The sequence below is a fragment of the Maylandia zebra genome, linkage group LG2, assembly GCF_041146795.1.
Source record: "Maylandia zebra isolate NMK-2024a linkage group LG2, Mzebra_GT3a, whole genome shotgun sequence".
NCBI classification, from domain to species: domain Eukaryota; kingdom Metazoa; phylum Chordata; class Actinopteri; order Cichliformes; family Cichlidae; genus Maylandia; species Maylandia zebra.
This window is the reverse complement of record NC_135168.1, coordinates 39,725,085-39,748,886: the sequence shown is the minus strand read 5'-3', so window position 1 is coordinate 39,748,886 and position 23,802 is coordinate 39,725,085. Positions and strand designations below refer to the sequence as shown.

Genomic DNA, 23,802 nt, shown 5'->3' with positions numbered 1-23,802 from the left:
AGCTTTCTTTATGATTTACATCCTCAGCACTTAGCTCTTGCATTTATATACAGTGGTTTGCAAATGTTTGGGCACCCCTGATAATTTTCATGATTTTTCTTCATAAATCATTGGTTGTTTGGATCAGCAATTTCATTTAAATATATCATATAGCATACAAACACAGTGATACTTGGGAAGTCAAATGACACTTATAGGATTTACAGAAAGTGTGCAATAGTTACTTAAACAAAATTAGGCTGGTGCGTAAATTTGGGCACCAAATTGTCGTTTTATTGATTTGAATACCTTTAGCACTAATTATTGGAACACAAAATTTGTTTGGTAAACTCATTGACCCTTGACCTACATACACATGTGAATCTTATAAACTTATAAGAAAGGGTATTTAAGGTGGCCAATTGCACGTTTTTCTCCTCTTTGCATCTTCTCTGAGTAGCAGCCTAAAAACAACTCTCGAATGACCTGAAACCAAATACTGTTCAACATCATAGTTTAGAGGAAGGAAACAAAAAGCTATCTCAGAGATTTCAGCTGTCAGTTTCCACTGTGAGGAAATGGAAGACCACAGGCACAGTTCTGGTTAAGGCCCAAAATGGCAGGCCAAGGAAAATCTTAGATAAGCAGAGGTGAAGGATGGTGAGAACAGTCACAGTCAACCCACAGAGCAGCTCCAAAGACCTACAACAACATCTTGCTGCAGATGGTGTCACTGTGTATTGTTCAACTATTCAGCACACTTTGCACAAGGAGATGCTGTATGGGAGATAAATGCAGAAGAAGCCTTTTCGCACAAACAGAGTCACTTGAGGTATGTTTCACACACATTTGGTCAAGCCAGCTTGATTTTGAAATAAGGTGCAGTGGACTGATGAAACAAAAATGGACTTATTTGGACATAACAAAAGTCAGTATGCATGGTGGAAACAGAACACAGCATTTCAAGGCAAACACTTGCTACCCACAGTAAAATTTGGTGGTGGTTCCATCATGCTGTGGGGCTGTGTGGCCAGTGCAGGTACTGGGACCTTGTTAAAGTTGAGAGTCGAATGGGTTCTGGTCAAAATCAGCAGATTTTTGAGAACAATGTTCAAGAATCAGTCACCAAGTTGAAGTTGTGCCGAGGGTGGATATTTCAACAAGATAACTATGGTAAATGGCCTGTATTTGTATAGCGCTTTACTAGTCCCTAAGGACCCCAAAGCGCTTTACACAACCAGTCATCCACATACAGGTGATGCAAGCTACATTGTAGCCACAGCCATCCTGGGGCGCACTGACACTGGCGCCACCACCAGTAGGCAACAGGTGAAGGACACAACGACCAAGACTGTCCAAGCCGGGACTTGAACCGGCAACCTTCCGATTACAAGGTGAACACCTAACTCTTGAGCCACAATCACCACGTTAATCCTGCAGAAGGAGGATCTACTAAATATTGATGTGATTTTTCTGTTGCACTATTGCACACTTTCTGTAAATCCTATAAACGTCATTTCCCTTCTCAAATATCACTGTGTTCGTCTGCTATTTGATAAATTGCTAATCCAAACAATGTTTTATGAAGGAAAATCATGAAAATTATCTGGGGTGCCCAAACATTTTCATAACACTGTATATAAATGCAAGAGCTAAGTGCTGAGGATCTTTTGTTGCCTTCACTGATATACATAGCTTCATATACATAGCCCCTGTAAACAGTTCCCTGCTCCCGTGCACTAGTATTTGTCATTTATATTTAAAAATTACATCTTTGTAAATAAATGTTATTCACACCATTTTTTGAGCCTCTGTGTTTCCATCTGTATATTAGGTCCATTCTGCCCCTTGGCCTCAGCGGCATTGACATTATTCTTTACCAAGAGATGGTGCTATTTTGCAGCATGCTATTACTGGATTAACTGTGTTTTAGTGGCTTATCGGACTTTAAGATTTGTACTATTAAAACTTGAGATTTGCCAAGCTTTAAAGATGACCTATAATTATTTGTATAAGTATAAAATATATCAATTCTTTGCATAGTGTTTAAAAAGTTAGTGGTCATCCGGATTAATAAAAACTAAATTATTATAACTAAAATCTAAATTCTGTAATACAGGTGAACTGATTTCTTAGGAATTTAAGAAATTATTCTCAAAACCCCTTTTAGTATCAATGAGATGTTTCCCTCTCTTCTTGAAAGCTAAAAAGGAAGAAAAACTGATGCCACCTCCTTCCATCCCCTCATCAATAAAACCTAACACAAAGGGTTTCTGTGAGGCGGTTCACTAACAGGACACAGCAGTCTGTTCAGAGCAGCATACGCTGAGCTGAAGCTTGAAAGCCACTGTATGGATCAACAGAAGCTGAACCTTGAACAGACATGGAAGCTGTTGTATTGTTGCTGTTCTTTCGAGTGTCTCATGGTGAGCCAAGTAACATTTTAAAATTAATGCTTAATTCTACATTTCAAAATAGAATAACATGTTTTACAGCTATGGGATCCAGTAAAGTCAGTGAAAAAGTTTGACTTTTTTCTTATGGATGAAGAATCTCAAACACAGAAAAAAATCAACAATAGATCTGTTGAATATAATTACAATTACAGAATGCTTTAACTGTTTTTAAATTACACTGTTTGGTTCCTTGTAATAATAATATCAAATTCTGATATCAATTTCATGTGGATATGCACTTAAAGTAAATACAGTTATGGAAGAAGAAATGTTTAAATAATATATAACTAATTTTAATCACCTGAATTAGCTCCATCACAGTTTTATTAATAATCAAATATGATGGAAGATGTACCATTTTTAGAATTTTTATTTATTTAATCTATTTAGATTTTGGAAAAGCCCTCAGTTATCTACAATATAAATGTGTTTTAAATGCAGTTTTCAGACACTGTCTGTGTAATATCAGTGCAAACACTGTTTATTGGAATATATCATATTTTTTATTTTGGGTATCTACTACAACTGTGGTATATGTGAACAGATTTCACATTAACAACAACTTGTCATAATTATGGGGGCAAGTTAACTGAAACATCAAAGTGTCGGAACTGTTCATTTTTGTCACAGCAGGCATCTTTACATTTTGCAGAAAGACCACAACCATTTAAAATGGCTGTATTATGATGGAGTGCTTAGAGCCACATTATGAAAAAAATATTACTGATCATTGCAAGAATAATGTCCAAATTGTGAGATTAAAGTGGAAAACCATTTGCTCTTGCTCTTGACGAAGGCGGTCGCGGTCGCTGTTGCTTGTCATGTGTTTCTTTGGTGTATTTTTTCATGTGCTATGTGCAGAGGTGTTTTTTTTCTGTTCTCAAACTGATCTCCCTGTTGGAGCTCAGTCTGGGGGGAGTTATTTTTTTCTCCTTATCTTTCCTCATGTGGTGCATTTTCCATTGTTATACCTCTCTGACCTGTCTTCCCCATGTGATGTTTTGTGTAATGTATGTATGGTCGGAGGGTAAGATGGCGCCGCCATTGCGTGCAATAGGTCGGCAGCCTTATGAAATTTCCCCTTGTGGGACTAATAAAGGTATATCAAAATCTATTTCAAATCCAAATGAAGAGAGTACACTTGTTTTAAGACAAACCGCTAGACTAGCTATACTCACTGAGTTAGTGAAATCGTACCTTAGAATCGAGGAAGGAAATGATTCCTCTTTTATTTCATAAACACAGTGTGGTGATCAGTATAAGGACTTTGAAAAGATGGTGCAGAAAGTTGTATCTGATGGAAAAACAATCCAACTTGCTGGAGTTGGCTGGAAAGGAAATGGCTGGTAATGGACAGATGCAAGGCTATCGATGGTTACACCCTTGTGCAATAAAGAGGATGTATGCTATGTGATGTTATACGGCTGATTAGTTTGTTTCACTAATTCATCTACACCAGGCATTTTGTAGAGAGTCTTGCAACCGTAGCAACAACTATAATTGATCACCAATATATATATTTTCTTAATGTGGCTATAATACTCTGTTGTACTATCTGAAGTATCACAGTAGATGATTCAGTAGTAATGATAAGCCAGCATGTACAAGCTAAATTAAAATCATTTTACTGTTTGGACTTCCAGACAAAAATGTCAAAACGTGACACTAATTCTAAAATAGTGCTGCTAGCTGAGCCTTAACACAATGTGCTTCACTCACAGACCTGTGTAATGTTAATGTTAATCTGCATGCCAATAAATACTTCTTCACATAGTGTGAACTGAGACAAATATTTATTAATGTTTCAAAATTTTCAGGTATGGGAACTTCCTGTGATGGCAGACAGGATGGAGCTCAGTGTTATGGAGCTTTGGGAGGAACTGTGGACATTCAACTGATGGACAGCACTGCAGAAATATCTAGATATGATCTGTCAAAGAATTCATCAAAAATACTAACTGTCAGAAATAATACGTTTTCTTCAAATAGCATAGAACATAGATATCTCTTTTTTCCCAGTAATGGAACATTTAGGATCAATGACCTTAGCAGGAATAACAGTGGTAATTATACCCTTCAAACCTTTCATTCAGATGGAAGATCATCAGGTGAGCGGACTCTACAGTTGTTTCTTCAAGGTAAGTTTTCCTTGTTGGAAAACGAAGCACGAATTAAAATTTTTATTTACTATGTATATAATATATGCCAATAAATTTCAGATACATGCATTTTGGACTTTCCCTGTTCTTAATTCGAGAATGTAATATATACTCTTGTTGTAATGAAACTATATACAATTTAATTGAATACAATTTGACTAAACAAAGCAAATAGGCAGAAACTTAAAATTATTACATCAAAATAAAAATTGTAGAGCATGATTAAAGGTCCTACAAGATACACACAAAGAAATGCTTGCAGACGATTTTATGCAAACAAAAAATGAATGCACACAGCATAATTGGTTTGAGTTGGAAACAAAAATTGGAATTCAGGTCAAACACATGGTTTAAATGAGTACTGTAAGGCTATTGTTGAATATAATAAAGACATTTATAAATACCTTTATGGGTGGAAAATAACCTATTTTTTATATATATTTTTTAACATTGGATTAAAAATGATATTGATCAATTAATGAAAAAGCAGAATCTTGAATTACAAATACTAAATTATGCACTGATATTCTCATTTGTGGTTAGGGAACAGTGAATTTCAAAGACAGACAATTTTATGTAGTTGATACACTCTGAGAACAGATATGTTTAATACAACTCACAACTTGTTACATTTGAACATGTGCTTATTGGCCCAGAGACTATTCACTGTTCACACACATTTTGTGTGAATTTTTGAACCAAAAAAATTTCAGAAAAAAGCACATGAATAAAACGTATAAAGTTTTGGAGGAGATAGGTCTGTCAGGAAGATAATGCCCCAAAACATACAACCAAGGCAGCAAAGTAGTGGCTAAAGTAGAATGCTAAGGTCATGAAGTGGCCTAGTATCCAGACCTCACTACTATAAAATATCTGTGGAATGACAGGAAGCTTTCAGTTTCCAAGTGGCAGCCAACAAACCTAAAAGATTTAGAGAGTTTCTGTGAAGTGGAGTTGGCCAAAACCCCCTTGTGAGATGTGTGCAAACCTGGTGACCAACTGTAAGAAATGAATTACTGTTGTGCTTGCTGAGAAGGGTTTCTCCACCAAGTACTAAGTCATGCTTTGCTTGAAGATCAAATACTTATGAATGACATTCGATCAATTTAAATCAAATTCTAACATTTATGTAATGTGTTTTTTTCTGGATGATTGGTTCTCTCTTCATTATAATAAAACTACCATAAGAATTAGAGACTAATCGTGTCCTACAGGTCTTGTGTCCGTAAGTGAGCAAACTTGTAAATTTAGCAGGTGATCAGAAAATTATTATCAATATCCTATGATAGTAACATAAGTCATTTGCGTGTGTGTTTCTCTCAGCTCCTGTGTCCTCTGTCCTGCTGGTTTCTGAGTGTCTGTCCCAGGGAGAGATGAGGGTGTCCTGCTCCTCTGAGGGAGGGGACAGTCCTCAGTACAACTGGACTCTGGATGGACGCACACTGACAGATGCTGAACTCCTTTCTGTAAATAATGAGAGTAACATCATCACTCTGAAACAGCACGTCTCAGGACATCTGGTCTGCTCAGTCAGGAACAACATCAGTAATGTCTCCAAAGAAGAGAGGATATCTACCTGTGGTGAGTGAGATTATTATAAACAAAAGGTAATATTCGGTTTGTATTGATTATGACCACTTTGTACAAATGGCATAACTCATCTAATTGTTTGCTGCATTTTTTCCCATTGTTTGCACCTGGGACATTAACGTGAATGGCTCTTTTTTTCCACTGTATTTCCAAATACATTTGTAAAACCAGCAAACAAAACAAACAAAAACAAAAAAAACGTTTTTACTGAGTTTTTTTGTTTGTTTTGTTTTCGTATGTCTTTCATTTTAGGAGTAGCAGCTTTGCCCCTGATCGGCGGTGTTCTCTCAGCACTGGTATTTCTCTTATTTGTGGGTGTAGCTGTCATCTGTGCTCAGAGGAAAAAACAGAACAAACTCTCTACAAAACAAAAAGGTACAAAACTTCCTTTAACTTACTTCAGTCTGACAAAAAATATTTTCCTTTATTTAATATTACCAAGAAAGTTGTGATTCTTTTTGATCTTTTTGATACCCGCTGTCTTTAACTGGGTTTAAATGGTTGGCAATGGCCAGATGCAAGGATAGCGATGGTTCCACCCTTGTGCAATAAAGCGCATGTTTGTTGTATCACAAGACTCATCTAAACGAGGTATTTTGTCGAGGGTATAACAGCCGTGGCAATTGTTTTGAAACAAGAAATGTAATTTGCACATTTCGACTTCATTCTCAAAGTGACCAGTAATATATATGTGTGTCTAATTTATTTAACTCTTGTTAAGAAATCAAGTTTCATGAAACGTCAAACTATTGTTTTGATGACTCACTGACTTTATTTGCTCAATTTATTTTCTCTGCAGAGGCAGAGAAAGATGATGACCAGGAAGTCACGTATGCTGATGTCAGGGTTATGCTGCAGCAGCAGGGGAAGCAAGTAGAGCAAAGGGTGGAGGCAAAGCCAGAGGTGGAGTACGGCCAAGTCAAGTTTTCAAAGCGACTTCGACACACTGAACCAACAGGAGTTGATTGTATCTATTCCACGAGCACAAAAGGTCCGTGTCAATATAGCTAAAGGTGATTTCCTATCAAAGGAATACAAAATATTAAAACTGATGAATATTTTGAGAAAATGCATCAAGTCTTAAGTTTCCTCTATGTTTAAATACTACCAGTGTCAGTGTTTTCTGCATTTTTATTCTGTTGAAGCTCTGAACAAATGTTATATGGTTGCAATGGAGCAGTTTCTCTTTTCAATTTAACTTTGTTCATCATTTGTTTCACTTCCATGTTTTATTATCATTATTAATGTATACATCTTTATAATAATTAAACATTAAATATTTTAGTTGACTTGTTGGGTCATTACTTAAAAGAAATGTTACTGGGTGTGGAACATATCAATAAACTAAGCAGGGCAGACAGTGATGACTATTTGTTTCAAGCCTATCAAGCCCAAGCCTTATTTATATTATATTTATAGCAAAGCAGACAGTAGGTGTGAAATAAAAATTCCAATAGTTTATTTATTCTTGAAGTAAATCAAATGATGAGACAAAGGAAAACAGATTTAAAAAAACAAACAAAAGAAAACCAACAAAAACAAAACAAACAAAGAAATTAGTAATATCATTGATGGTATGGAATATTAATTCATTAATGTCACAAATTTTTAAAAGGCCAAAATCCGAAACCTCCAATGCCAAAACCAGCAGCTCAACTTAACTTTAACAAAAAGGAAGTAGGGAGAGGCCACTTGGGGACACATAACCAGTTTTTGCCTCCATTTTTAGAGCTGGGGAAGAAAAAGTACTCAAAATAAAGTCAAGTATTTTACAGCCTTGTATTATTCAGACAGTTTCACTGCATGCCTCTTAGAGGTGTTAAGTTCCATCTCTGTTCTGTGATGCAGGAGTTGTTTTGTCTAACAGATGAGTTTTTGTCTGTTCCAGCTGTTATTTGTGTAATACTGTCTTAGTCTGTTTTTGTGTGTCCATGAAAATGTATGTAAGTCGGGTACATCCTTCTATATTTTATGAGGATTCTTCTTCTGTTAATGTATCACTCGTAATGCTCAGTGAGCCTCATTAGGAGTAAGTTTGCTTCTATCAGTGCAGACTCTGCAGTTTTTAATTTTACTACATTCAAAATGACTGTTGACATTACTGAAACTTTCCACTCACTGATTATTATTAGCAGCACTGAATGTGTGCAACAAGCTGTGAAAATGATGTATTATAGCTGGTGTGGTTCTGTCACAGGAAATTTGCGCTCGTTTCATGGGTGTCTAACCAGCTGGGGTGCAGTATGGTGAGGTTTAGCAAGTTACAACAAAGAAGGCATGAACTTAATTCACTGAGCACTTTTTTACTTAACAGGATGGTTCAAAGAAAGAATAAAAAGAATAAAAAAAACATTAACAAAATAGACATTATGAAGAGATCTTTTTAAGTGAAACATTCTTTTGATAAATTAATCAAAATGTATTTCACTCAGTGTTTTCCCTTTCAGTCAGGAAACTTTCCCCTCTATTTCATTTTCTAAGTAACAATAAACTCAGTGAGGAAACCAAATCCAGTGGTATACAAATGTTTGGGCACCCCTGATAATTTTCAGGATTTTTCTTCATAAATCATTGTTTTTTTGGATCATTTAAATATATCATATAGCATACATGCATAATGATATTTGGGAAGTCAAACGTTTATAGGATTTATAGAAAGTGTGCAATAGTTACTTAAACCAAATTAGGCTGGTGCGTATATTTGGGCACCCATGACGTTTTATTGATTTGAATACCTTTAGTACTAATTATTGGAACACAAAATTTGTTTGGTAAACTCATTGACCCTTGACCTACATACACAGGTGAATCCACTTATAAGAAAGGGTATTTAAGGTGGCCAATTGCAAGTTTTTCTCCTCTTTGCATCTTCTCTGAGTAGCAGCCTTAAAACAACTCTCGAATGACCTGAAAACAAAGATTGTTCAACATCATAGTTTAGGGCAGGGTGGGCAACTCCAGGCCTCGAGGGCCAGTGTCCCTGCAGGTTTTAGATGTGTCCTTGAACCAACACAACTGATTTAAATGGCTAAATTAGCTCCTGCAGTTCTCCAGAGGCCTGGTAATGAACTAATCATGTGATTCAGATTTAGTTCCCAAATTTATGCACCAGCCTAATTTAGTTTAAGTAACTATTGCACACTTTCTGTAAATCCTAAAAACATAATTTCACTTCTCAAATATCACTGCGTTCGTCTGCTATATGATATATTTAAATGAAATTGCTCATCCAAACAGTGTTTTATGAAGGAAAATCATGAAAATTATCAGGGGTGCCCAAACTTTTGCATAACACTGTAAAATAGTTTATGCAGATAGTACACCTGTTTTAATTATAACTATCACGACTGCATGTTAATGAGTCTGGTTTTAACTGACTGATTTTTTTTTTAACTAAAATTTCAAGACATAACAGAAAAAACTGCATGTGCGACTGCAGTTTTTATGTTGACCTTTTGTGAGTGTGTTTCACTTCCTTTATATAGTCTCTGGGTACAATAAAGATTTCTCCTTGTATGGTGAAACCAGGCGTGTCGTTAGGTCTGGCAGATCATTTCATGACACTGAGGCTCTCGGTGCTTCTAGAATGTTTCTTGATAGAAGTCACACATTGAGCTAAGGATTCACACATTTCTCATGTTGTTTCACATGTCTATTTTTCATGTAACTGAAACACAAACTTTTTTAAAAATATTTTTCTATATTAGCAAGAAAGAAATGGCAAGAAACAACCAGATATCTGTCACTATGAAAACACCATGCTTGTCTTGGTTAAACAATAGCATGGTTGCTATCCTTTTGTGTTCTCAGAATGTCTACACACATTACCATGCAAGGATAAATAAATATTGTTACAGGGGGACGCTCTTTGTTGCTCTGCAATTCAGTTCATGATTCCCAACAATCTTAGGTTATTCAGTTGATACAAAATCAAGAATTTAAGTACATCAGCGCTGAAGCCTGGTGATATGGCTGTGAACATGTGATTCAGGGACACAGGATCCATTAAAAAGCACTAGATTGTTTATTGACATGCATCTATTGCTGCATCCAGTAGCAAACTTTGGTGACTATTTAACTCCTATAATAACTCTCATAAATTAGGTCTGATAATGTCATATTATGCATTAGTAATTTGTTTTTCTGCAGTCCGATCTTTGTTGATGAGCTGAAATACAGTACGATATAAAGGTCTTGAACTATCCCTCATTTCTTTAGGTGGTTATACCAAAAAATTGACTTTTAAGTGCTTTAGAATTGTGCAAACTGTCTTTGCTTTCTCAGCGCATGTTTGCACATATTTCAACAAGTCACTGCACCTGTTTCTCATTATCCTAGCAATATATGAAGACATTAGGAATGGCTAAGGAGCTTTATACATTAATTCAACCAGGACAGTGCAAAGTTAAAAAATAAAAATAAAAAAGCTAAATGAAAAGGGTCAGCAGTATGAAGTTAGGTCATGCTTGAGATGTCAGGGGCTTTTCTTTCATTAAAAAAAAAAACAAACAACAGACTTGTGTAAAATCGACTAAAACATTAGCCTTTTGAGTTTAGGTCTAATTTACAACAGTGAACAATGATAGCCCACTGTTCACTGATATAAATAAGAGTTGTCATTTTTAACGTAAAAAAATCTATATATTTAAATGGTAAATGGTAAATGGCCTGTATTTATATAGCGCCTTACTAGTCCCTAAGGACCCCAAAGCGCTTTACATATCCAGTCATCCACCCATTCACACACACATTCACACACACATTCACACACTGTGTGTTAAAGGTTGTTCCCTTACTAGTGTGTAATTCTATTTTCCTTTTCTCAAAGCAAACATAAAAAAAAAGGAGTAGAGACCTGTCAGGTGTTTTTAGCTTTCATGAGCTACTTTTACAATCACAAATTGTAGCTTAATTGTATGTTGAGCATTTTTTTTTTTAGATTGGAGTAAAATTCCTGTAACAGTAGTAGGTGTAATGTTTCCCTCTGTTGGTTCATTGAGGTTCTGCAGTCACACTCATTCAAAGTGAACAGTCTCATAACTGACATAAGCCTTAAATAAAACAACAACAAAACAAACAAACAAAATCAGGTGTTTTTGCCTTTATTGGAGAGTAGAAAGGCAAGCAGGGAGTGTGCAGAGGACACTCAGCAAAGGGTGAGGGTTTGTTTTATAGTTACCTCCTCACCCCTGTGAGCTAAACTGGTGCCCTAGACAACAGTAACAGGAGTCGCATCTGACTTCCTGCCAATATGCTAAAGAAATGTAACTGCACACTTAAAGACATGCAGATGTGATTGTAGTGTGATCTTTTTTAAAAATGCCAGCTCTTGTTTTCTCAACCATGAAGATCATTTCCCTCTCTTCATGTCAGTCCAAATGGGTGTCTCAGAAATCTCCAATTCTTGTAAGTTTAAAGAAGAAGTAATGTGTCAACTGCTTTTACCCCATTTCAAACAATACACCGAATATAACAATGCTCTTTTTGGTCAGAGTTTTCACACATCCTCCTGTGAGGCTGCTCACTAACAGGATGCTGTTGGAGGCTGTTGCTGACGGTGTCAACACACACTGAACAGTGAGAAGGCAAAGATATATTTTTAATAAGAATGCATTTAAGTTAGGGCGAGCATGACCAGTGAGCTTGGTTACTGACACATGCTTATCAGATTTGGTATTGCATAAAGAAAAAGTGATGACGGGTGTACTCTCTAGTTGTGCAGTCACCTGTGCTCCAAAGGAAAAAACTAAATGATGAACCCAAAATCCAACATGTTTTACTTGTATTTATTTCTCTCATTTAATTTATTTTTAACAATTACAGATGTAGATATAGTCAGGCTTTAAAACTTAATCACCAAAATATTTAATTTAATTGTTACATTTTTCATAATTAAACAGCCAAAATTAAACAAAGTTTCATGGCCAATGAGGCAGGCTCAACTCAAACATACGTCTCAAAGTAAAAGTTCAGTGTGTTTATTCACAATGAAGTCGATAATGTTAAACACAGTGCAAAAAGGGGAAATCCTGCTCCAGGGAGGAAGGGAAAGGAATACAAGCATCCAATAATCCAAATACATGTTTGTTTGTTTGTTTGTGTGTTTGTTTGTTTTTAAATAAAATGGACGTTTCTTTCTAAACGAACACAACAGCTCATAGCCCTTTACTTCAAAAACATGGATTAATCAACTGCAGACACTACACTCTGGAAAAAAGAGAAAAAGACAGCAGGTATATAGTGGAAGCCTGGTTGTCCCAGGTTTACACTGCAACTTGAAAGCAGCTTACATTTGTGGATCTGTGGGAAGCTGGCAGCATTAAATGTTACTCAAAACCCCCACTGGGCATGCAATGTGATGTGCATCTCAAGCTATTTGTCCACACAAATTTAACGTTTTTTTTTTAACCAAGAGCAATGTTAATTATTTGTACACACAGAAAGGTTTTTGATAGGTGAGCTGAACTTAATAAAATAATGAGTAGTTATCCAGGTTTTAATGTACGCATTTGTAAAATAGTTTCACTTGTGGTCAAATTGCTTCATATTTGAGTGTGGATTCAAACACATGCACGTGACTCCTCAAAAGTTACACACAAATCATAGCACACATTTATGAAGCTTATTTTATGCAGGTGGATCATATCATACACATGTGTAACCCTTTAAAGACACATTTCTCTCCATAGTTTCCAGCATTATGGGGAACATTAAGTCATTTCTGTTAACTGTTGCCTTCAAATGCCTGTTTGTTCTAACCCAGTTTCTTCTCAGTTCTCCTAGTTACTTCCCCGTACTTCTACAGAAACCTTGCCAATCTGGACAACTGCTGCTTGCAAAAACATTTATCTCTATTTTCTGTTCTGACACCAATTCTCTGTAAACTGTCACAAGAAGGACTTCTCCCCCAACTCTCTGATAATTGCCAGGTGCCTACACACTACCTCCAATACATTTGTAAAGCTTAGTTTACGCTTGAGGATTATGTCATACAGATTTGGAATCCTTTTGAGACATATTTGCCTTCGTTGCATCCAGGATAAGTCCCACCTGAGCACAGCCAACAACAACAAGAGACAGACAGAAGGCCAACCTGGTGAAGTCAGCCAGGGAGGACTGAGGGACTATGACAGGGTTGTTACATTTTACATTTTAATGATCATGAAACTGATCTTGTGGCAGGCAATGGTGCTAGTTTCAGTCATCATGTAGCTGTAGTGTTTACAGCTGAGAATGAGCAATGAAACATTTCTCCCACTGAATGCAGGGCTGTATTCAGATTCTGGTATGAATGAATATTGGCAACAACAGTCATGAAAACCACTATTCACCCTATAAACTACAATCCTTAAAATGGTGATGTTAATTTTTAAAAATGGTTTAAGGTGTTTCTGCTTCCACTGTGGATGTAAATGCATTTACCTGCATGAGGAACATAAACTACATGTAAGTCACTAAAATATGAACTTTAAATGAGACTTTTGTTGAATTGGATTAAGCCAGTGGCTGAATGTAATAGACACTATGTGATGGGATAGTGGTAGTTGGTTGCAGATCTAAAAATAGTCCAGTGACAATGTAAATAATGACTGAAAAAGCCTGTGGAAGCTCTATGAGCTTCCTTTTATTTATGCCAAATAAGGTATATGTTGCTTTCACTTCCTTTTTTAGATTTACACATATGCAGTGAGAACACGATTTCCAAGGAGCCATTTATGACCAATAAGTATTGGAGATATGTGCATGCCATTTAATAAAGCACTCTGACAACTTCCAACTATGTCAACACACATTGAACAGTGAGGAGACATGGAAGCTGTGCTTGGCTTGATGGTGATTCTACTGGGAGTGCCTCATGGTGAGCTGATCAAGGTTTTTTTTTAAATATAAATAATTATTAATAATATGTTACATATAAGCAATGTGTTTTGAACCAATACCATTTTTTAAAATAAGGGATGTTAAAGCAGCTCTACTAATACTTGAAAAAAGAGATTTGTGCTTTTATTTGTTTTAAAAAATCAGGTTATATTCTTTTTGGCAAAATCTACAGTTTGTAACCCTTTGAGAAGAGCTTTAGTTTCTTTATGGACATGTCTCTAATTTTAGTAGCAGTGGCCCTGAATTGGATAAATTGAAGAAAATGGATGAACAGGCATTAGGTTAATTGGTGACACTACTTTATCTGCAGTGTAAATTTGAGCAATAATTGCATAGGTGGAAGGAAATGGATGGATGGATAGTAGCAGTGGTAAGATAAACATAATAATGAGATTTTAAAAATTTAAGACTGTTCTTTGTTTCTGCTTCTTTCTTCTTTTTGTTGTTTCTGTTAAATGTTACTTTGTTCATATAAGCACTTTATGTTATTGTGCCATTTTTGTATCTATTTGTATTTTTTCATGAAAATATTAGCATTTCAACTGACCTACTGAACTCTCTATAACTATCTGTAGGTGAAAAGAGTCTGAAAAGTTCTTCTATAGACATGGTATCCATGTTTTAGTTTTAATTGCCCAACAAATTTTATGGTGTTCGCTTTGGCCAAAACTGTGGAGGATCTGTTTAACTGTTTATCTTGGTTATTAACATGATTGCACTCTTGGAAACATTACTGTGGTGATTACTTGCACCTTGGAAAACTACTTCTGCAAAGTAGTCTGAGATTATATATTTATGGCAGTAGTACAATGCTCATCATTTTATACACACTCAATCAAAATAATGGATTATTCAAATATGCAGTTTGGTATTATGTTTCAATGTGGTAGTTCAGAAATATTTGTAACACGTACAACTATTTTACAGAAACTAACGAATTACAAATGTTTTTCTTTATTAATGTTTCAAAAGTTCCAGGTGTGGAAACTCACTGTGATGGCAGACAGGATGGAGCTCAGTGTTACGGAGCTTTGGGAGGAACCGTGGACATCCAGCTGATGGACAACACCTCAGAAATATCTAGATACAAAGTGTTAAATAATTCATTAAAAATACTAGATGTGAGAAAGAATAAGATTATTTCTAATACCATAGAACATAGATATCTTTTCCCCAGTAATGGAACATTTAGGATCAATAACCTGAGTAGGTCAGACAGTGGTAATTATACCCTTCAAACCTTTGATTCAGATGGAAGATCATCAGGCGAGCGGACTTTACAGTTGTTTATTCAAGGTAAATGCTTCCCTGTTGGGAAATTAAGCCATTAAAAGGTCTGAATTTAACCTTGTTTTGGTCATCTAAATATCTCACAAATCTCACATTTTAGATATTTGTGTTTCATGCTTTATACTTGGTTTTCATTAGAGACTACAACGAATGACAAAGATCCTGATTTTTTTTTAAAATAAAGATCATCTGTGTGTTTTTCCTCAGCTCCTGTGTCCTCTGTCCTGCTGGTCTCTAAGTGTCTGTCCCAGGGAGAGATGAGGGTGTCCTGCTTCTCTGAGGGAGGGGACAGTCCTCAGTACAGCTGGACTTTGGATGGACGCACACTGACAGATGCTGAGCTCCTTTCTGGAGATAATGAGACTAACATCATGACTCTGAAACAGCACGTCTCAGGAACTCTGGTCTGCTCAGTCAGGAACAACGTCAGTAATGTCTCCAAAGAAAAGAAGATATCTACTTGTGGTGAGTGATAGTAGGCGATAATCACAACTTTGACAATTAATGTCACTTTTTATAATGGTCATGAATTATCTCTTTTGCTCATAGGGTTCATTTTCATTAACTGCACCACAGTCAATGGGACAATGATATCGGGGTGGGTGCATAAAGCCAGTAACACCCAGTGTGTTGAACCAGCACAGATTTTTAAGGGTAAGGAGAACGGAGCTGCCATAAGTGATGACATATGGTGTATTAGAAATTGAAAACTAACTACATCCACTGGTGTCATTTTCTTATTTATCCCCATTTAATTTTTTCATAAAATCGTGTTTTCTGACTCAAATAACAGCTCTTTTTTAAAAATTTATGAAACAGGAAATTTGCCACTAATTGGTGTTCTCACGACGCTCATCATTTTCTTACTTGTGGGTATAGCAGTCATCTGTGCTCAGCGGAAAAAGAAAAACAGCAAACATAAAAAACAAAAAGGTACAAAACTTCATCTTTTTCCTCACTCACAATGCTCAGATTGCTTTTTACTCTTTTTATAAAAATAAATAATTATTGGAAATTTTTAAATGAAACTTTTTTGATGACTTAGCAAGATATGCCAGTTAGATACGTGGATAGTGTTTAACCAGCTACCTTTATCACAGAAGACAGATCTGCCCTACCATAAAGTCTAAAGCTTGCTAATGAACCCATTTCAAAAGTCATATTTTGTGTGAATCATTTTACATTATTTCCAGTCTTTGTGATAAAACTAACCAACTTTTTCTGCCGGCCCACCGCTCTACTTGCTATTCCTCAGAGGAAGAAGATGACCAGGAAGAAATCTTTGCTGATATCAGGGTTGTGAAACGGCAGGCGAAACAACTGGAGAGAAGAGCTGAACTAGAGTTTGGCAAAGTCAAGTATTCAAAGCGTCCTCGGCAGACGGAACCAACAGGAAATGCTTGTTTGTATGGCAACGTCCATAAAGCCATGTAATTTAAGTGGTCAGTGCTTATACACAGACTGCACAGCTGAAAGCTGATCAGTGAGGAGCTGCTGTCAAGATGTCTAACTATTTTTCGTTAAATGTGATTTCCCATCAGAAAAATAGACTATCAAAGGTGATACTTACTGATATAAATACTTACTGATATTTACTTTCATTGCACTTCCAATCTCTTGATTTAGTATGTTGCACAAATACTGTGAGTGCTTTCTGCATATATTCTGTGGAAGCTCTCATAGAACATTGTTATTTAGGTTATTGAGGGGAGGATCTAATCGTTAATCCAAGATGGCGCCAGTGTGCTCGGCAGGCTGGGCCCTCTACTGTTTGGAGTATCAGATCTCCTACCACTGTTATGCTGACAACATTCAAATCCATTTCCAATTGTCTGATGACCTGCCAGCTTCATTGAATCGTTTGTCTGACAGCTTGAGAGAGTTCCCAGTGGCTGTCAGCCAATTCTCTCATTTTAAATGAGAAGAAAACTGAGATTATGGTGTTTGATAGTCACACTCCACAAGATCAGCTAGCTGCCTGATTTGGTCCCTTTGCTTGCTTCTTAACGATACTGTAAGTAATCTAGGTGTTTTCCTGGATAGTTCATTTAAACTGGATAAACAGGTTTCCTTTGTGGTTAAATCTGGCTTCTTCCAATTGCGCCAAATTTCCAAGGTCAAACTTCTAATACCGTACAAAGATCTTGAAAAACTTATACATGCCTTTGTGACCTCCAGATTAGATTATTGTAACTCTCTCTACTCTGCACTCCAGCTCGCTCACCTCCAATGGTTACAGCTTGTTCAGAATGCTGCAGCTCGTCTTCTAACTGGAACTAGAAAGTTTGCCTCCATTACTCCTGTGCTCTCTGACTTACATTGGCTGCCTATTAAATTTTGTATTGATTATAAAGTTCTGCTGCTTACTTTCAAATGCCTAAACAACCTTGCGCCCGACTATCTCACCAACCTCCTCAGTCTTTATACTCCCAGCTGTTCTTTGTTATCATCTGGTCAGTGACTACGGGTGATTGTGCCATTGCCTCTGTAGCGCCAAACCTCTGGAATAGTCTTCCTGCTACCATTCATGTTTCTGAGTCCATTCAATTCTTTAAAGCACACTTGAAAACTTACCTATTCAACCTGGCTTTTCCAACTTGCTAATTCTCACCGCTCACTAACTGCTGTATCGTTACTCATTTCTCTGGATTGTCATGAATTCTCCCTACCCCTACTTAATAATGCCTTTGTTTGTTTCTCTATTTTACCTTGTTTTAATGACTTACTGTTTAGTGTAATCATTTTACTGTTTATTCCTTACTGTGAAGCACTTTGGTGTACCCCCTGAATTTAAACTTGCTATATAAATAAAATTGTATTGTATTGTATTGTATTGTATTTTTCTCTTTCCATTTGAATTTGACTTGTTTTTGACTTGGTAGAAGTTGGACCAGATCATCCAACTCAATTCAGTTTTATTTATATAGCACCAAATTACAACATGTTGCCTCAAGGAGCTTTATATCATTTGGTAAAGACCCTACAATAATACGAAGAATCCTTAAAACACAAATAAAGTAAAAAGGCTGAACACTTGGATGTTTATAAGACATCCAGATATCAACAATTCACCGTTAGTTGGCAAGTGTCCTCATTAAAAACACTGATGTTCAAATTACATAAAGGACAGGTGTGTGAGTCACTTTTTCATCTAAACATGTTTCAAATTGCTGCAAGTTGGATTTTACTTGGATTTGGCCACTGATATTAGTAAACAGAGGGACACTTCCAGGCTTTTTCAGCCTCAGAACAGGGGGATTGTTAACCTGCTGGTCCGCTGTTGTGCACTTTTTATAAGATGGTTGTTATCACAAAATACATCAGAAATTTGTTTAGCTCATCTTGAAAGTTGTAACATTAGTGGTGATTGAGCTATATCACTTCAGTCTACCATGAGATGGCTGGCCATTTAAAGAAAAAAACCCTCATTATTATTCATTATTAGTCATCATTATCACAATTACCTGGGTTTACGTACGTCTTAGAAAAAGGTTGTTCACAAACTCGTGTTTTTTTTTTCTCTGTTCCTGTTATGACACCAAGCTCAATTTTTCACACTACACTCCTCTTGTTTGTGCTCCTCTCATGTTGCCCTGCACTTATACCTTAACGGTTTATTTTGCTTTACTTGTTTTGCATTGGTTTATTCCTGCAACCATTTTTATCCCATTATTTTCCTTAAAGTGGTGTACTTGCACATTTTTAGTAAGGACCACACTAGATATGTCAATAACTTCAATCTACAATCATCACCCTGTGAAATAGGAAAGGAAACTTCCCATAAACAGGAAGGGAAAATTCATGCTTCTTCTTTTTGACAAAGCTAAAATTTGTGTTTACCTTGGGTGTGTGTGTGTTTGTTTCCCCGGTAAAGCAACAGAAACAGTGCACCAACAATAGAAGGTCACAGGAAGTGCTGGTTATGATTTACTGCATAGAAAGGATAAAATGGTCACAGGCAGTAATCCTACTTTTATTTCAGAGTTCCGTTTTTAAATTCTGGCTGAACTCAATTCAATGCAATAAAATTGTATTAATCCTGGTTCCAGGTCCAAGGTTGGCCCTGAAGGAAATTGGGTGTGTGTGTGTGTGTTCCGTGTTCAGCTGAGAGAAAGTGTCCCTTCACCCAGTTAGGCAAAAGTCAACAATCTTTGGTCGACGTGGGGTGGCCTTAAGGGAGGGGGAAAGAGAGTCAGAACAACAATCTTGTTATCTAAGGGAGAATTTTGTTATTTCTGCCAGTTTTTGCCTTGAGCAACCAGCTGGCGCCAGGGGGGCCGCATGAGTTGAGGATGGTAGTTGTTTTGGTTAGTGCGAACAAACTGCATCCAATTTTACAGTTGGTCTAATCTCCATTACTAGTCACCAGGTCTCTCAATTCCCATTGCAGAGCCATTAGCTTCTCCAAGATTTTGCCCATATGCATTCAATAAACAGTCTGAACTGTGTTTTAGTCCATTATAGTATGAAATAAATAAGATGGACCATATTATTATTTAATTATTTTTCTTTGGTGGTTTCTAAGTACAGGTCATCTTCCACTTCCATTACCTATGGTGTGCCACGTGGTTCTGTATTGGGACCTTTATTGTTTCTAATATATCTACTTCCTCTTCAGCATACTTTGACCCCTTTAAGGACATTTGCTATCACTGCTATGCAAATGACATACAGTTATACATTTCTTTTAAGCCCCAAGATGTTTCTAAGCTGTAGATTCTAAATCAGTGCTTAGACTCCATTAAAGGTTGGATGGCTGACAACTTCCTTCAACTTAATGAAGGAAAAACTAAAGTCCTTGAATGTGCTCCTGACAGATTTGCACCTAAGACAATGAAAGCTCTTGGTCCCCTTTTGACATTTGTGAAATTGTCTATCAGCAACCTAGAGGTAAACTTTTAACTTGGCTCTCACTTTGGATGTTCATGTCAAATTTCTGCTTCGGTTTTGCTTTTATCATCTAAGAAACATTGTTAAATTAAGCCCTATTGTATCTCACACCAAGCTGGAGATTGTTACACATGCATTCATTTCATCACGTTTAGACCATAGTAATTCACTGTTTATATGTCTATGCAAAAACTCCCTTGAGTGTCTGCAGGTTGTTCAAAACACCGCACACACAGCATACAAGACGGAGAACTAAGGGAGACAGGGGAAAACTTCACCCTGAGAAACCCTTTGCCACTGTGGCCCCCAGACTGTGGAACGCTCTCCCTCTGAGCTTAAGATCTGTGGACTCAGTAGTCTTTTTTAAAAAAATAACTAAAAACTCATCTTTTTAGAATTGCTTTTGGTTAACTTTCTATCTGTCTTTGTTTTATGCCTTGGTATTTCTGTGTGAAGCATTTTGTGATCTTTTGTCTTGAAAGGTGCTATATAAATACAATTTTACTTTACTTTACTCAAAGTCCTAACAAGAATATTATTTGCGGTTATTTTTAATACTTGAATATAAGCATAGCCATAGAAAATATGTAACTATCCATTTTAAACTAGTTGAAACCTCACAATTTTACACAATTATATACTCATGTATTTGTCTCATATGATTCTAATTACAGATGTAGGCCTTTCAGTATCATTATTTTAATCAGTAATGACATGAAACATTTGACAGAATTAAAGTAGGAAGTTTAATTGAGTTTTTTCTTGTTCTGTATTTAAAACATTTCAGTTAACTGTCCTTCTGATGTCCTCCACAAATTAATTTTTTTAAGCCTTTGCTGCCATTTTGATAAACAGTTGTTCAAGAAAAGGTAAGAAGTGAACAGATAAGTATGAAAAGGTGTGACGTTTCCCTCTACTGGTTTACAGATGCGTTACTGTTGCTTATGATAACGTCTGTATTGAGTGAAGTTCATTATTATTAGTTAAATATAAAACATACATTTCACCCCCACATTTCTTCTTATAATTATGAGTTCAGTGTGTTCTTTGAGTCTAACAAGAGTGAAAAACTTCATGAACTTCATAAAACTAAACATGATGCCTTCCACCCAAGAATGAGCTTTGTTTTCCACTCCAATCGCTCATCTCTGTACCCCTGTGATTTCAAAACAGCCATATATAAAAAAAAAACATCAACAACAAAAAAAAAAACCCTTTCTGTACATTAAAATCATTCGGCACCGCAGACTGTTGGGAAGAGCTACCCACTGTTGCTGTGGATTTGATGCTTTAGAGGTGACCCTTACAGACTGGTTGGCTATCCCAAGGTAGGTGGTTTGTAGTGCATAGAGTTAGCTATTTAAAGCAACAGTGAGTGTTTTCACCACGGATAGCCATGTAGATTGTTCTAGATCTGATGTAGATCTGCGTGATTTGGCACAATGGATAGCTACACCAATGCATCCATGTACTTCAGCACCATAGACAGCTACACCATGGGTGTTAGTGCTATGGACAGCTACCCTAGTGTGTCTGTGTGAGAAGAAGGTACAGATATATGTTAAAATATGTAGAGAGTAAAAGTAAAAGTTCTCAGAAAAAAAATTTAAGTACAGTAACAAAGTATTTTTACTCTGTTACTTTCCACCTCTTAACCACTATATGAGTTACCAGGATGCTAGTAACTCTGTCAAAAGGATTTCCCTCTGTTTAGTTTCTTTTGTTGCTCAATCTGAAAAAAGGTATTTTTTTTCCTGTCTTTTTAAAGTGTATATATAATTTTGTTTTAATGCTATACTTTCCTTTGTACATACATCATGATTTGCGCTGTTTTCATTTAAAGTAATAAAAAATGCTCTTCTTTCTCAGTCACTATTTAGTAAGGAGAGCTGTTACTGGTGGGTCTTTTCTTATATTGTGGGGCCATATAGTGTGAAGTTCTTTGTGGTGAACTTTGCACACTGACAGAGGCTCAGCTCCTTTCTGGAAATAATGAGACTAACAACATCACTCTGAAACAACATGTCTCATCTCATCTGGTCTGCTCAGTCAGGAACAATGTCAGTAATGTCTACATAGAGCAGAGGATATCTACCTGTGGTAGGAACTAACAGGAGACGATTGTTTGTATGTCAGCATGCATAAAATCAGGTGATTAAAGTGATCAGCATTTTTACACAGACTACACCGCTGAAGGTCCACAGAGGTGATGTCGAGATACTGAAAGGTCTATTAAATAATGAGATTTCCTATCAGACAAATTATCAAAGCTCATAAATATTGAATTTCATACATTTCACTGTTCTTCCACATTTTGAATTCTGCTTTAATGCATCCAGTCTTATGTTCCTGCTATGAACCTCTGCTAGAACAAAGTTTATGATTGTAATTCTCTTTTAATTTGAACTTGACGTAACAAAGTACATTTTGTTTCATGTTATTTAGTTTCATTGCTGCATAACACTTTTTGCTTCATAATTTAAATACAGTTCAGATCAGATGTCACTATGTAGCGCCAAATCATAGCATCTCAAGTAATATCACACAGTAAAACATTAGAGTATATTAAATTTGAGCACTGTCAAACTACCTGTTATAGAGATAATAATTCCAACAGCATTTATGATACTTGGTCATCAGGCTGGGATCACTGGGGCAGCACAGGTTCAACACTGTTGTAGTTTATTTGGACTTACAATACCCCTGGGGCAAGTTTAACACAGTTTTGTTGTTGTTCAGAGGTGCTAGTGTTTTTTAAATCAGCATCAGTACAAATATCAAAGAAATGTTCAAAGGCAGAACAACATTTATGGAGCCCAGTCCCGTGTCTGTAATCATGTTGCAGATTTTTTTTTGTTCAGTTCATATGTTAGATAAACAACCAAAGACACATTTAAGCATAAATGTAGTGACAGTGCCATTATTCTTGGTGTTAAAATCTCTTTATGACATTAAAAATAAAGCTTCTGTTTTATATTTGCTGAATTTTAATTTACTATATATTAATACAGTTTGCTTTTGCACAGACATATATTTATAAATACTGATGACTTTGCTATGGTTGAATGATGCCATTAATTAGTTGTTTCTCATCTCTTTGGAGTCTTTTTCACTTCAATTGTTCATCAACATAATTGATAAAAAAAAAGGTTTTAAAATAATTAAACATTTATTGCTTCTTTCTCTGCATTTCTATTCTAGTCACATCCTGCCTGGTCTGAGTTCACACATTCTTATCTGAAGATGATCAGTAATAACAAGAAATGGCAATAATGACAAATGCTTTCAGTTAGTACTGAAATACTGTGAAAGTAGTCACATCCTACCAGATCTAAATTTGCATGTTGTGATGTGAAACTGGTCACGAACAGGAAACGTGGTCAGTGTAGGGTGCGCCTGTTTGCATCTGTGTAAAGGAGAGTTTGTCTGAAGGAACCTGTGTTTGGACTGTAGTTGATGCTATTAGGAGTCCTTTAATTACCCCGGTGGTATTAGAAACAGCCCCTGTATAGATTTTGATGTAGACTGTTAGAGTCATAAGTCAAAAAAAATAATAT

General features: G+C 36.2%; 1 long non-coding RNA gene across 1 annotated transcript; it reads left to right on the top strand.

Moving 5' to 3' along the window:
- Positions 1 to 16,173: 16,173 nt before the first annotated feature.
- Positions 16,174 to 18,183, top strand: LOC143413954 (uncharacterized). Its single transcript, XR_013094516.1, has 2 exons — positions 16,174 to 16,288; positions 16,611 to 18,183. It is a non-coding gene; the product is annotated as an uncharacterized LOC143413954 (long non-coding RNA).
- Positions 18,184 to 23,802: the final 5,619 nt, after the last annotated feature.